At 42.3% G+C, this 15353-nt stretch overlaps 1 pseudogene; it reads right to left on the bottom strand.

Annotated features, from left to right (window-relative positions):
* Nucleotides 1-507: 507 nt before the first annotated feature.
* Nucleotides 508-2920, bottom strand: LOC117149736 (annotated as a pseudogene).
* Between the last annotated feature and the right edge of the window lie 12433 nt (nt 2921-15353).

The raw sequence follows: 15353 nt of genomic DNA on the forward strand, positions 1-15353 counted from the left end.
TATAGTATAGTAGAATTCATTTTTGGCAATCTATAAAGCTATGCTTATTGCGTGACTTATTTTTATTGGTCCTATGGACCGTTTATTTTGCTATTTACAAAAAAAAATATTTTCTATTAATTTGGTGACTCTAAATTTAGAATTTTTCTTGATGTTTGGCCATTCTCCACCTCCTGGCATCCAGCTCCTGCTTATCCTGCTCATGCTGCTTATGCTGCTGCTTATCCTGCTCATCCTGTGATCCTGATCTGTGTCTCTCTTTCTCTCTCTCTGGTAGGTAGCCTCTTTATCGTCTTTTTGGCCGCACTGCTCTTTTTGGTGACTTGTGTGTGTGTGTGTGTATGAAAGTTTTCTTGCTTTTGGGGAAAAAACCTATAATTCTGGTGAACCCACCTCCGTGTAACTTGCTCCTCCTAGTATTCCAAACGTGTGTGCATTGCGTTGTCGTCGTCTTCAGTTCTTCTGTGTGAAAATATAATTTTCCGAAGCAGCCACTTCACAAGTGGTTTACTGGAGTGTATGCCTTCTTTTCGGCGGTGTTCTGGTTTCAAAACTATATTGGTTTATAGTTTGATTCTCTTCCTCCGTGTCCCATTCCTTATCGTCATCCACATCCATCACCATTATGCCATTCAGTGTGGGAAACTTTATGACGGGCAAAGTTATGCCCTGCTGATTGCCTTCATTCATCAGCTTCTGGATGAGATTGGCGATATCCTCGCGCTTCTTGGTTACTGTGAGCAGGTCAAACCAATCGATCAGCTCCCTAATGGGCAGCTTATAGTTAACGATGGGTTTTGTGAAGAATTGCTCCGCATACTGCAGCAGATAGAGGCCGCAATCGGTGAGATTCTCCTGCTGCGGCACCTCCACAATGAGACCTGGCATATTATCCCCGTTGAAGATGCGCGCCCGCTCTTTCGGATACTTTGCCTTGTACTCGAAGTTGAGGTAATCATGCAATATGGCAATATCTCGATCGCGTGAGTTGCCCTCCAACGAATCGAAGATGAGAATCAATGGCTGTTTGATTGGAATGTCTTCGCCGGGTGTCTGTACATCATGGTTAACCACGGAGGTCTTCAGGTTTGGAAAACATATGATGGCCAGTATCCAATGGGACTTCTCGTTGAATGGTATTATGATGAAATCCTTCTCGAATATATTCACGGTTCGTGTCCACTTCTTTACCCTTTCGTGACGCCTCTTGGCCACCGGCTCCTTCGTGTTGTTGGGACTCGTCTCTGTGGTCAATCTCATGTGGAAAAATGTGCTAAAGATGTGCGTCCTATCGCGCTGACCTCTGGTATGATGTTATTCTTTAGCCAGCGCAGATAAAAATCAATGATTATGTCGTTCAGAAATGAGCCTTCCTTGAGACACATATAGTCCTTAATGGTGATGCTCAGGCCACCGGTTCCGGTGGGCGGATATGTGAAAAGCGTTGGATTCTCGTCGACGGAGAGTCTTCCCTCTGTTTGGCCATTGGCGGCGGCGGTGGTCTCCTCATCCTCGCTGCTCAACAGCACAATGACTTCATCGTCAAAGTCCCTGCTTATTATCCAGTTGCTGTTCCGGCGCAGGCGACTCTTCTCTGCGCGTTCTGCAGGTGTGGGTATAGTGTCACTAGTTGCTTTCTCGGCTGGCGCCGGTATGGATGCAACATTCGGTTGCACCCGCGATTGAGATCCACCAGCTGTCTCTTCCGATTTCTTGCTAACAGTGGCATGTGCGACTTGGTCCTTCGACTGGATTGACTGGGAGCTTGCGAGAGCGTCTCCAGCTGGTTGCACGCCCTGGAGACCATTGCTCTTCTTTGGAGAATTTGAGTGTTACCCGTGGGGGTTTGATTTCCCTGTTTATTGCCAGATGAACCTGGGTTGTCTTGAGCACCAGCAACTTGATAACCATTGCTGTCCTCTGCAGAATGACACTTCTTCTGTTTCTTGGTCTTGGGAGTATTGTCGTCTTGATCCACCGACGATATCACTTGGGCAGTACTACTCTTCTTTGGAGAATTTGAGGTGTTACCCGTAGGGGTTTGACTTCCCTGTTTATTGCCAGATGAACCTGGGTTGTCTTGAGCACCAGCAACTTGATAACCATTGCTGTCCTCTGCAGAATGACACTTCTTCTGTTTCTTGGTCTTGGGAGTATTGGCGTCTTGATTCGCCGACGATATCGCTTTGTCAGCATTGGTGTCTCCCGGAGCGCGATGTCTTTTCTTGTGCTTCTTGCCTTTGGTTGCAGATGGCTGGCAACCATTGTTGGCCACCGAAGTCTCCGATGGCTTGACAACCGCACGAGATGGTGGCACTTCAACGGGCACCGCGTTGGGAAGAGCGGCACCAGCGGACGCCTTTGACTGATGCACCTTCTTGTTGAACTCCTCCGCATGGGCAATCGTATCGGCAATGGTATCACCGATGGCGAAGCCCACCGAGACCACCGATGGCTTGACAACCGGAAGAGATGGTGGCTCTTCAACGGGCACCGCGTTGCGAGGAGCGGCATCAGCGGACGCCCTGGACTGATGCACCTTCTTGTAGAACTCCTCCGCCTTGGCAATCTTATCGGCAATGGTATCACCGATGGCGAATCCCACAGAGACCACCAAATGGATAATACCACCGGCATTCTCCATGCAATCAATCGTGATGTTATCCTCCATATGAAGGTTCATCTTGAGAACAGCTTTTGCACTGTAAACGCATGGATGGGCAGCTTGAAGGTGACGATGTGCTGCTTTCCAGTGCTGTAGATAATGAGCACCTTGGCACTCCGTTTATCCTTATCCGTGTCGGCTCGATTGATCAGCAATTGACGGGAGACTATAATGAAGTCGTTATGGGCGATTCGACTTACCATTTTCGGAGCCGATTCAACACAACATATGTACGCTAACGTTATGAATGTTATGAACGTTATGGGCTCATCTGAAACTGAAGTTTCAGAATACGATTGCAAAGTCTCGGGCTGCTTGATGTACAAGTTCACTGGATGGGTGAAGTCACCTTACACGGTGACTTCGATCACTATATTTCCTTTCATTTTGCAACCAGTGTGATTTATGCGATATTTGATACCACAAAAATTTGGTTTCTCCCGATTTTATGATTTGTTTTAAACGGCGTACCAAGTATCCAAAAATCATCTGAGAGATCGCGTGCGGAAGGAGGCCGAGTGTCCGGAGTGTTAACAGAAGGATCTCGGAAGTGTGAACGCGCGGTCAAACGAGAATACCATATGCACAATATTGACCCTGATGTTGAAAGAAGAAGCACCATTATCACCCCTGTGGAAATTCCGTTAAATTACGTTTCGGCCATTCCTTCGATGTGGCCGTCACTTCATTCCAGGGGGGGAGGAGTTACCGATATAGCAGTACAGAGTATAATAAATTGAAATGAAGTAAATGAAATATTAACCAAGTAACCTCTGATTAAAGTGTGTGGTAATCTGCTGGATAGGCTGAGTGGTGTGGAGGCACCCGAGAAAGCAGCCCAGAGGATTGTGTGGCAACCGTACCATTAGTAGGCCAAGGCCAAAAAGGAAGAATACGGACTACCGCGCCCAGTTCAACTGTTCACTAAATTCACTCGTCACAAATGAAACATAAACGAGCATTAAACATAAACTAATATAAAAAAAATATTGTCCACAATTATTATTCGAATTTTCTAAAAAATCTTTATCTTTTCTCAGATTTTAAGATGAGTACACACCTCAACACGCATACATCAATTGTCAAGGTTGAGTGAAACCACATTTACATCCAGTTTACGCTCTTCGAAGATTAAAAATAAATACCGCAAATACCTTATAATTAGTTAGCGCTTTCCTAAAAAAAAAAATTCCGCTGATACGTTTCAAGTATTAAGTGAACAACTCTCTCAACTGCTGTATAGCAAAGACACTTGACAAAATAATAGCGAAAAGACTCTGGTGGCTAGTGACATATAACAATCTAATTAACGACAACCAATTCGGATTCAAAAAAGGCAAATCGACTTCGGACGTCTACTCTATGTAGACTATCTCATAACGAAGTCAAAAATGTACACCTCCCTCGTCACTCTTGATTTTTCAAGAGCCTTCGATCGAGTAGGTGTGCACTCCATAATCCAGCAATTGCAGGAATGGAAAACGGGCCCCAAAATAATAAAATACATTAAAAACTTCATGAGCAACAGAAAAATAACTGTCAGCGTCAGTCCGCATACATCAAACCCATTACCCCTATTCAACGGAATTCCCCAAGTTCACCCATATCCGTAATACTTTTCCTCATAGCATTCAATAAATTATCCAACATCATATCCCTACATAAAGAAATTAAATTCAATGCATATGCCGACGACTTCTTCCTTATAATAAATTTCAACAAAAACACAAATACAAATTTCAACTTAGACAATCTACTCGACGATATAGAAAATTGGTGCTCCTACTCAGGGGCATCGCTATCCCTATCCAAATGTCAACATCCACATATGCAGAAAACGTCACTGCACATGCAAGATAAGCTGCAAAAACATCCAAATTCCTACCGTTACTTCCTTAAAAATTCTAGGAATGACCTTAAACAACAAATACAAATGGAACACACACATAAACTTACTTCTACCCAAACTACACAACAAGCTAAATATAATAAAATGCTTATCTAGTCTTAAATTTAATTGCAACACGCATACACTACTTAATGTCGCAATTATAGCCAAACTAGAGTATGGTTTGTTTGTACGGCCATGCTCCCAAAAGCATTCAAATAAAAACACGTTTAACTCCGCTATCCGTCTAGCTCTCGGCGCCTATCGTTCTACCCCAATAAATAACTTACTTACGAATCGAATACTCCCCCTTAGAAATGAAACGAGACCTTCAAATAGCCAAACTATCCCAAAACCTAATCTTCTCCAAAAACACACCAATACATAAGTTCTTGAAGCCTAAAAAAGCTAATAAGAAAAAAACATCAACAATAGACCGAACAATCAAGCTTAGCCTAGAACTTAATCTACCCTACAAACCAATAAAACTCCATAAACACCCATCATGGACCCTCCCCAATCTAATAGACACGTCACTTAGAATCCATAAGAAAGAACAAACATCTCCAGACCAATACAGAAAATTATACGAACACACAAAGAATAACCTCAAAACACATAATTTCATATTCACGGACGGTTCAAAAATTAATTACACAATATCATTCGCCATTACAACGGAGACAGACGTCTTGAAATACGGCATACTGCCCCATATTCATCCGTCCTCACCTCCGAAACAATCGCAATCCTAGAAGCCATAGAACTTACTAAAAACCGAAGAGGCAAATTTATTATCTGTTCCGACTCCCTATCAGCAATAGATTCAATTCAAAACACAAATAATAACACTTTTACCCAAGCAGAATACGATCGCTAATAACGCAACACGCACCTAAAATTAAAATAATGTGGATTCCTGGCCATTCAGGAATAAAAGGAAATGAACTAGCCGATCAAGCTGCAAAATCAGCAAGCAGTATGCCACTAATTCTTACCCCAAACATAAATACCACAGATATAAAAAACACCTTAAAGCCGACCTTGCGAAAAACAGAAAGAACACATAATAAACTGCAGTCCATGGTACCAATCTATTAACACGAACACCTCACACACATGCGATTACCTTAAACCCACCCAAATTGGACCAGACTCGACCAAATAAAAATAATACGACTTCGACTAGGACACACAAACATATCCCACCAACACTACCTAAATCCCAATTCAATACCAACTTGTCCGTTTTGCCAAGGTGACATTTCTTTAAACCACATATTAAACTCATGCCCATCCCTCCTACAAGCCAAGCAACAACACCAACCTCTAGACCTTCTTAGCAAACCAATCGAGATAACATACAAAAACTGATACTTTTCCTCAAAAAAACCAAATTATACCACAAAATCTAAAAACAAAACAGACATTTGTACATAACAAGCCAGCTTTTAGTTACCAAAAGATATTAACTAAATTAAGATATAATAACATTGTAAATAAATATAGCTGTAAGCCCGTAGCTAATGCTATACTATCTAAGTTAGTCTAGTTTTGTAAACTATTCTATCTAATAATAATAAATAAATATATATATAAGAAAAATTTTAAGACACATTGTAAAATGGAGCATAAACTACTATGCCCTGTTAACCCAATATGTCCCGTGAAGCCATAGCTAGATTCAGGCAGACAATAATGTAAAAGAAAAATTTTTTTTTTGACTAACATTGACAAAATAGAAAAAGAAAGAAAGAAAGAAATAATTCCCAATATAAATGTATATAGAGACAAATGGAATAAGAAAACTAAAAACATATATAAAATAAAGAAGATTTTCTACCAAACTGTAAAAGTAGTATTGTAGTATGCACATATCGGTTAATTACTGTACTGTATAATCATAACTTAAAAGCACATTGTAGCACTCCGTTACAATGTGTACTTATACAGTCAAGCCCTAGTGTATGTGTAATACAAAGCTCCCACCTGCATATATATCTCTCTGTCTCATTAACTGTCTCTCAAAACAGCTCTCAACAGAGCCACCAAGGAGCTGAAGGAAACTCTGGTCAGGCTAAGGAAGGAGGCCCTCGACAGCTTTGTTGGTAATCTCGCGCCGGGTGATCCCCACCACAACCTGTGGAATGTTACCAAGCGCATCAAGAGGCCACTGAAGAGGATCCCGCCCATCAGAAGACAAGACAACTCATGGTGCAGAACTGAGACCGAAAGAGCCAACGCATTCGCCGAGCACTTGGAGGAAGTCTTCACACCAGCTCGATGTTCCCAAATGAAGCAGCCGAAACAGCCAGGCTCCTGTCAGAACCTCTCTCTGACTCCGAGTCGATACCCCAGGCCACGGAAGAGGAGATCAGCAATTTAATAGCGGCAATGGGTAACCACAAGGCTCCAGGCGATGATGCCATCAATGCCATTGCTATAAAGCTCTCCCCCCTATTAGCAAGTCACTAATCACGACCATAATAAATAAGTGCTTGCAATTGGGGCACTTCCCTTCATCATGGAAACGCGCCGAAGTAGTTATGATCCTGAAGCCTGGTAAACATGAAGCCAATCCCGCCTCCTACCGCCCGATCAGCTTACTACCAGTACTCTCCAAGATACTCGAAAGAGTATTTTTGTCCAGAGTATTGCCGGTGATTGAGGAGGCTGGTCTGATCCCTGATCACCAGTTTGGCTTTAGGCGCCGCCACGGGACACCAGAGCAAGGCCACCGAGTAGCGCAATATATCCTGGACGCCTTTGAGAATAAGAAATACTGCCTAGCAGTAATGCTGGACATTAAGCAAGCCTTTGATCGTGTTTGGCACCCCGGTCTCCTCCTAAAGCTCAAAAACGGCCTGCCCCAGCCATATTTCAAGTTCTTAAAATCGTTCCTGGAGGGCAGAAGATTCGCCGTCAGGTGTGGAGAAGCGCGCTCAGACGTCAAAGAAGCCCGTGCAGCCCCAAGGAAGTGTTCTCGGTCCGTTCCTCTACAACGCGTATACGGCTGACCTGCCGGTGATACCGAGCCAGTACATTATGGCAGCCACTTACGCCGATGATACTGGGTTCCTAACAACAGCAGATACCCCAGCAGAGGCCTCCCAGACTATGCAGGAGCAACTAGATCTACTGAACACGTGGCACACGAGATGGAATATATCGGTAAACAGCGACAAGTCAACCGCTACCACCTTCGCAACTAGGCGCGGCACTTGCCCACCAGTCAGTTTCAACGGGTTCCCAATCCCAGAGGTAGCCAATCCAAATTATCTTGGCTTTACACTGGACAGGAGACTTACATGGAGACCACACCTGCTAACGGAAACAGGCGGAGAACCGAGTCCGTGAATTCTACTGGCTGATGGGCACAATCTAAGCTACCGACTTCCACTAAGCTCCTTATCTACAAAGCGATCATAAGGCCAATCTGGACGTATGGCATTCAACTGTGGGGCACTGCATCGAAAAGTAACATCACATTATCCAGACATTCGAAAACAAAACGCTCCGCACAGTCACAAACGCTCACCCTTTCCACGATAATGCCACTATACACGAGGTCCTCAGCTTCCCCTGGGTGAAGGATGAGATTTACATGCAGAGGCTTCATGGCACAAGACCTGCTGGACACCAGTCAACGCACCAGAGCTGCACCGATCATTTGGACCTCTCTGGGATTAGACACGCAAATTGACAGTTATTGTATAGTTTCGCCAATTAATTCTCTACCGTTAAGTTTAGTCATCAAATTTAACCGCGAAGGACAGTTCATCCAAAAAAAAAAAAAAAAAAAAATTAACTGTCTCTCTCTCTCTGTGCTTGCTCTTTTATTACAATCCGCAAACTCCGACGTTCGTGCATCAAAGAATCGCTCCAAAGCAACTGAGCGTCTATAGAATCGCCGGCGCGACTTAATGGCTCGATTTTCTTATCGCCGAACCCCAACACCAATGCAAAGAGATCCATGTGTGTGCGTGTGCGTGTGTCTGTGTATGTGTGTGGGCTTAGAGTCGAGTATAATGCTGATTTTCCAAATAGCTGATAACCGCGCTTAAGTACCATATAGTATAGTAGAATTCATTTTTGGCAATCTATAAAGCTATGCTTATTGCGTGACTTATTTTTATTGGTCCTATGGACCGTTTATTTTGCTATTTACAAAAAAAAATATTTTCTATTAATTTGGTGACTCTAAATTTAGAATTTTTCTTGATGTCTGGCCATTCTCCACCTCCTGGCATCCAGCTCCTGCTTATCCTGCTCATGCTGCTTATCCTGCTCATCTGCTTATCCTGCTCATCCTGTGATCCTGATCTGTGTCTCTCTTTCTCTCTCTCTGGTAGGTAGCCTCTTTATCGTCTTTTTGGCCGCACTGCTCTTTTTGGTGACTTGTGTGTGTGTGTGTATGAAAGTTTTCTTGCTTTTGGGGGAAAAAACCTATAATTCTGGTGAGCCCACCTCCGTGTAACTTGCTCCTCCTAGTATTCCAAACGTGTGTGCATTGCGTTGTCGTCGTCTTCAGTTCTTCTGTGTGAAAATATAATTTTCCGAAGCAGCCACTTCAGAAGTGTTACTGGAGTGTATGCCTTCTTTTCGGCGGTGTTTCTGGTTTCAAAACTATATTGGTTTATATTTGATTCTCTTCCTCCGTGTCCATTCCTTATCTCATCCACATCCATCACCATTATGCCATTCAGTTGGGAAACTTTATGACGGGCAAAGTTATGCCTGCTGATGCCTTCATTCATCAGCTTCTGGATGAATTGGCGATATCCTCGCGCTCTTGGTTACTTTGAGCAGGTCAAACCAATCGATAGCTCCCTAATGGGCAGCTTATAGTTAACGATGGGTTTTCTGAAGAATTGCTCCCATACTGCAGCAGATAGAGGCCGCAATCGGTGAGATTCTCTGCTGCGCACCTCCACAATGAGACCTGCATATTATCCCCGTTGAAGATGCGCGCCCGCTCTTTCGGATACTTTGCCTTGTACTCGAAGTTGAGGTAATCATGCAATATGGCAATATCTCGATCGCGTGAGTTGCCCTTCAACGAATCGAAGATGAGAATCAATGCTGTTTGATTGGAATGTCTTCGCCGGGTGTCTGTACATCATGGTTAACCACGGAGGTCTTCAGGTTTGGAAAACATATGATGCCAGTATCCAATGGGACTTCTCGTTAAATGGTATTATGATGAAATCCTTCTCGAATATATTCACGGTTCGTGTCCACTTCTTTACCCTTTCGTGACGCCTCTTGGGCCACCGGCTCCTTCGTGTTGTTGGGACTCGTCTCTGTGGTCAATCTCATGTGGAAAAATGTGCTAAAGATGTGCGTCCTATCCGCTGACCCTCTGGTATGATGTTATTCTTTAGCCAGCGCAGATAAAAATCAATGATTATGTCGTTCAGAAATGAGCCTTCCTTGAGACACATATAGTCCTTAATGGTGATGCTCAGGCCACCGGTTCCGTGGGCGGATATGTGAAAAGCGTTGGATTCTCGTCGACGGAGAGTCTTCCCTCTGTTTGGCCATTGGCGGCGGCGGTGGTCTCCTCATCCTCGCTGCTCAACAGCACAATGACTTCATCGTCAAAGTCCCTGCTTATTATCCAGTTGCTGTTCCGGCGCAGGCGACTCTTCTCTGCGCGTTCTGCAGGTGTGGGTATGGTGTCACTAGTTGCTTTCTCGGCTGGCGCCGGTATGGATGCAACATTCGGTTGCACCGCCGATTGAGATCCACCAGCTGTCTCTTCCGATTTCTTGCTAACAGTGGCATGTGCGACTTGGTCCTTCGACTGGATTGACTGGGAGCTTGCGAGAGCGTCTCCAGCTGGTTGCACGCCCTGGAGACCATTGCTCTTCTTTGGAGAATTTGAGTTGTTACCCGTGGGGGTTTGATTTCCCTGTTTATTGCCAGATGAACCTGGGTTGTCTTGAGCACCAGCAACTTGATAACCATTGCTGTCCTCTGCAGAATGACACTTCTTCTGTTTCTTGGTCTTGGGAGTATTGGCGACTTGATTCGCCGACGATATCGCTTTGTCAGCATTGGTGTCTCCCGGAGCGCGATGTCTTTTCTTGTGCTTCTTGCCTTTGGTTGCAGATGGCTGGCAACCAATGTTGGCCACCGAAGTCTCCGATGGCTTGACAACCGCACGAGATGGTGGCACTTCAACGGGCACCGCGTTGGGAAGAGCGGCACCAGCGGACGCCTTTGACTGATGCACCTTCTTGTTGAACTCCTCCGCATGGGCAATCGTATCGGCAATGGTATCACCGATGGCGAAGCCCACCGAGACCACCGATGGCTTGACAACCGGAAGAGATGGTGCTCTTCAACGGGCACCGCGTTGCGAGGAGCGGCATCAGCGGACCCCTGGACTGATGCACCTTCTTGTAGAACTCCTCCGCCTTGGCAATCTTATCGGCAATGGTATCACCGATGGCGAATCCCACAGAGACCACCAAATGGATAATACCACCGGCATTCTCCATGCAATCAATCGTGATGTTATCCTCCATATGAAGGTTCATCTTGAGAAACAGCTTTTGCACTGTAAACGCATGGATGGGCAGCTTGAAGGTGACGATGTGCTGCTTTCCAGTGCTGTAGATAATGAGCACCTTGGCACTCCGTTTATCCTTATCCGTGTCGGCTCGATTGATCAGCAATTGACGGGAGACTATAATGAAGTCGTTATGGCGATTCGACTTACCATTTTCGGAGCCGATTCAACACAACATATGTACGCTAACGTTATGAATGTTATGAACGTTATGGGCTCATCTGAAACTGAAGTTTCAGAATACGATTGCAAAGTCTCGGGCTGCTTGATGTACAAGTTCACTGGATGGGTGAAGTCACCTTACACGGTGACTTCGATCACTATATTCCTTTCATTTTGCAACCAGTGTGATTTATGCGATATTTGATACCACAAAAATTTGCTTTCTCCCGATTTTATGATTTGTTTAAACGGCGTACCAAATATCCAAAAATCATCTGAGAGATCGCGTGCGGAAGGAGGCCGAGTGTCGGAGTGTTAACAGAAGGATCTCGGAAGTGTGAACGCGCGGTCAAACGAGAATACCATATGCACAATATTGACCCTGATGTTGAAAGAAGAAGCACCATTATCACCCCTGTGGAAATTCCGTTAAATTACGTTTCGGCCATTCCTTCGATGTGGCCGTCACTTCATTCCAGGGGGGAGGAGTTACCGATATCGCAGTACAGAGTATAATAAATGAAATGAAAGTAAATGAAATATTAACCAAGTAACCTCTGATTAAAGTGTGTGGTAATCTGCTGGATAGGCTGAGTGGTGTGGAGGCACCCGAGAAAGCAGCCCAGAGGATTGTGTGGCAACCGTACCATTAGTAGGCCAAGGCCAAAAAGGAAGAATACGGACCACCGCGCCCAGTTCAACTGTTCACTAAATTCACTCGTCACAAATGAAACATAAACGAGCATTAAACATAAAGTAATATAAAAAAAATATTGTCCACAATTATTATTCGAATTTTCTAAAAAATCTTTATCTTTTCTCAGATTTTAAGATGAGTACACACCTCAACACGCATACATCAATTGTCAAGGTTGAGTGAAACCACATTTACATCCAGTTTACGCTCTTCGAAGATTAAAAATAAATACCGCAAATACCTTATAATTAGTTTGCGCTTTCCTAAAAAAATTAAATTCCGCTGATACGTTTCAAGTATTAAGTGAACAACTCCGGTGCCATTGGTGTAGTATGCGCCTATGTAATATTAAGAACATTTAAGTATAATAGCATACTAACATATAGCAGCACTTTGTTTCTATGTTTATGTTTATGTTTATGCAACCAATAAGGCCCAAGGCGGATGTAACATGATCGTACACTTGAAGGCTACAAAGTATATAGTAAGTGCATGGTCAGCATTCCCACGCCGACCAAATGCATAATACATAAGTACATAGATCGCTCTCTCGATAAGCCTAGATATATAAGATATACATAAGAAAGCCGCTCCGCCGCTGGCGTATCCGGCAGCGCAGCTACGCGGCTTAGCCTAAGACGAAATATATTCAAAACTCACAACGCAGACACTGTAAAGACGTTGAACTGGCAGAACCATTTCCGCCAAACAAAAATTTAATAAAAATCAAATAAAAACCTAATTCAGCCTGACGGCTGCAATCAAAACCAAAAGACTTGTGTTATCAATGAACGACCCATTACATGGCGACCGTGACAGTCGTCCAACGATGGACAAATTAACGAAATAAAAAACACATATTGGAGGAAAACTGGACTGGAAGGCTGAGGAAGAAGACCGAGGAATCATTACATGGAACTTACAATTGCCAAAACTAAGGAAATATCTGAGTGAGTAGAGTTGTATTGAGTTATGGGAAAACACCGTGGCGGTCTAAATACCAAGCTGAACAAACGTATAGCCCACGTAAGGTGGCTAATATACGGTCAGCAAACGCCACCGGTTTGGTCGAAAGCTCTAAGGCTACATGCAGAGCTAGACCACTTGCTTCAATATCAGGAAGAATTGAAGACCCAAAAACTCGAGAAAACTTACTCAGAAAATACTAAAAATATAACAATAATTAATGAAGTTCCAAAACCAAAGGCATGTCCAGCACCAGCACCAGCACTAACGAAGGCTAAAAAGTCCTGCCCCCCGGACTGCGAAGGAGTCTGGAGTCCTCACTGCCTGGGGACTTGTGAGCAGCCATCAACATCATCAGCAGCCCAGAAATAGACAGCAGCAAGGGAGTATCAGCGTGCCACCCCCGGCGACGCCCAGCTGACACCAGGAGATGAACATCAGCAGCACTAAAATATTAACTAATTAACAATAAATATAAATATATATATATATAAGAAAAATTTTAAGACACATTGTAAAATGGAGCATAAACTACTATGCCCTGTTAACCCAATATGTCCCGTGAAGCCATAGCTAGATTCAGGCAGACAATAATGTAAAAGAAAATTTTTTTTTTTGACTAACATTGACAAAATAGAAAAAGAAAGAAAGAAAGAAATAATTCCCAATATAAATGTATATAGAGACAAATGGAATAAGAAAACTAAAAACATATATAAAAATAAAGAAGATTTTCTACCAAACTGTAAAAGTAGTATTGTAGTATGCACACATATCGGTTAATTACTGTACTGTATAATCATAACTTAAAAGCACATTGTAGCACTCCGTTGCAATGTGTACATATACAGTCAAGCCCTAGTGTATGCGTAATACAAAGCTCCTACCTGCATATATATCTCTCTGTCTCATTAACTGTCTCTCAAAACAGCTCTCAACAGAGCCACCAAGGAGCTGGATCAATGCATTGATCTGGAATCAGGATTCCACCAAATTTTAATGAAAAATTCAGATATTGAAAAAACAGCATTCTCTATAAATAACGGAAAATTTGAATTCTTACGTATGCCATTTGGGTTAACAAACGCCCCTAGAATATTTCAAAGAGCAATGGATGACATATTGAGAGAACAAGTCGGAAAAACTTGTCATGTTTATATGGATGATATAATAATCTTTTCTAATACAATTGAACAACATTACACAGATTTAATTCAAATAATAAATATATTACAACAAGCTAATATGAAAATTTCTCTAGAAAAATCAAAATTCTTTAAATTAGAAACAGCATTTCTAGGTTATATAGTATCTCACAATGTAATTAAAACAGATCCTGAGAAAATCTCCACAATTATGAAGTATCCGATTCCACAAAACATTAGAGAACTTCGAAGTTTTCTAGGCCTCACCGGCTATTACCGTAAATTTGTCCGAAATTATGCAAAAATTGCAAAACCTTTAACCAAATACCTAGGAGGAGATAATGGAAAAATTTCTAGAAGAATGTCTACAAAAATTACAATACATTTAGACGACCCAGCTGTTAAAGCTTTTAAAGAACTTAAAGATAATTTAATAGCACAAGTGGAATTAGTTCAACCAGATTATAACAAAAAATTCACTTTAACAACAGACGCATCAGATGTAGCTATCGGAGCAGTTTTATCACAGGATAATAAACCAATTACTTTCATATCCAAAACTTTAAATAAAACCGAACAACTTTATGCCACAAATAAAAAAGAATTGTTGGCAATAGTTTGGGCTCTTAAAAATCTCAGGAATTACTTATATGGTGTAATTGGTATAGAAATACAAACAGACCATCAATCTTTATCTTTCACAATCTCAGATAAAAACCCGAACGTAGAAATGAAAAGATGGTACTCCTTTATAGAAAGTTTCACCCCGAAAATAATATATAAACCCGGAACAACTAATGTCGTAGCCGACGCATTATCTCGAATAAAAATAAATAATATTACTAACAGCGACTTAGAACAATCAAACTCAGATCAAAATACACAGCATTCTGCCGAAAGTAGTTTTGAAAATGTAATACAAGAGACCCGAAAACCGTTAAATCAGTTTCAACAACAACTGTTATTAACAAAGGGGAGGTATACAATACATGAGTCATTGAATGTTTTTGATAAGACTAGACATATAATTGAATATGATACGCCAGAAAACTTAATAGAAATATTAAGGGAATATCTAAAACCAAACATAACGGTAGGAATTCATTGCACTTTAGAAGATCTTTATCATATTCAATTACCATTAAAAAATAACTTTAACAACAAATTTCTTTATACTAAAATATTTCTACAAGACGTGGAAAATAACGAAGATAAGGCTATCATAATAGAAGAAACACATAGTCGTGCTCACA

The sequence above is a fragment of the Drosophila mauritiana genome, unplaced genomic scaffold, assembly GCF_004382145.1.
Source record: "Drosophila mauritiana strain mau12 unplaced genomic scaffold, ASM438214v1 U_303, whole genome shotgun sequence".
In the NCBI taxonomy this organism is placed as follows: domain Eukaryota; kingdom Metazoa; phylum Arthropoda; class Insecta; order Diptera; family Drosophilidae; genus Drosophila; species Drosophila mauritiana.